General features: G+C 32.0%; 1 protein-coding gene across 1 annotated transcript in view; it reads left to right on the top strand.

The window, feature by feature from the left end:
- LOC110026990 (heavy metal-associated isoprenylated plant protein 41-like) overlaps nucleotides 1-835 on the top strand; it is a 35,843-nt gene that overhangs the window by 33,486 nt on the left and 1,522 nt on the right. The gene's annotated exons all lie outside the window — the stretch shown is intronic.

The following is an 835-nucleotide window of genomic DNA, read 5'->3' as shown; positions in this document are numbered from 1 at the left end:
AATTTTCAAATATATGGCTCCTTACCTCTGCATGAAAACGTGTATTTCACTTTTTTTAATTAAAAATAATAGTATTTCTTGATCTGATATGGAAGATTTAATTGGCAGAAATATTAAAATAATTATGTAAATACATGGGGATTGTGTGGTATGTATGTAAATGGCCCTTTTTTCTCGAATGCTGTATTTTTGTGATATGATAACCACATGTACACATACTTCCATTTATAGATCAATACCTTACCCCCGCTAATTCACTGGAAGCTGACACCCGAGGGCGCAATTTTCAACTCACTTAAATCGCTGTGAAACTCTATATTACTAATTTTTATCTTCTAACATTGTAAAATGATTAAATGAAAATTTTGTGGTCTTAAGATTATAATGTACCACGTGAAGAAACAATATTTTTTGTATTTAATGGAGGATAGTACATTTAGTGATGAGACAATGCCAATGAAATTGGGGATATGCTTGGTTTAGGTGACTTGGAACATCAAACGCAATATCCGGGGCACAATGTACTCTGGGACTATGCTGTGATCCACTATTTATTCAATCAAATAATTGCAAATAATGAATTAAGTACAAGTGTGCCCCACAGCTTAGGAATGGAATGTTGATGATGGTTCAGTAGATTAAAAAAAGAATTAAACAAAATTGTTCCAGTTGGCAGTTGCCTTTTTTATTGCTTCTAATTTGTATATCAAGCAAAGTTATTTCTTAAAACGTCCCCAAGGTTTTTATGAACTGTTTTGGAGGAATTGATAGGATGAATATACAGTAAATTTCCCCTCCCATATGATTCAAGTTTCGTTTGTGAATAATTAAAAAT

This window comes from Phalaenopsis equestris, unplaced genomic scaffold, assembly GCF_001263595.1.
Source record: "Phalaenopsis equestris unplaced genomic scaffold, ASM126359v1 Scaffold000411, whole genome shotgun sequence".
NCBI classification, from domain to species: domain Eukaryota; kingdom Viridiplantae; phylum Streptophyta; class Magnoliopsida; order Asparagales; family Orchidaceae; genus Phalaenopsis; species Phalaenopsis equestris.
The sequence above is the reverse complement of the archived record's forward strand: the minus strand, read 5'-3'. Positions and strand labels throughout refer to the sequence as shown.